This window comes from Mesitornis unicolor, unplaced genomic scaffold (assembly GCF_000695765.1).
Source record: "Mesitornis unicolor isolate BGI_N332 unplaced genomic scaffold, ASM69576v1 scaffold12356, whole genome shotgun sequence".
Taxonomy (NCBI): domain Eukaryota; kingdom Metazoa; phylum Chordata; class Aves; order Mesitornithiformes; family Mesitornithidae; genus Mesitornis; species Mesitornis unicolor.
Window position 1 is genome coordinate 60,980 of NW_010188956.1, and position 261 is coordinate 61,240.

Sequence of the window (261 nt, forward strand, 5' to 3'; positions counted from 1 at the left end):
TGGAGCCCTGTCTCCTCCTCGGGGAGCAGGGATCCGCTGGCTCTCAGGCCGGGCTACCTCCACCCCTGGACACACACTCGCGTAACCCTCCCGGGCCCGGCTCCCCGAGGCGAGGCTACCTGGGGACAGGACGACACGAAGGTGCTGAATGGGACCGGGAACATCCAGGAGAGCAAGGGGAGAGGGGAAAGAGACAACGGAGAGCCCCTGCAATGGCTAGACGCGAGTAGAGGGGAGAGACGCGCAGCCACCGGCACAGCC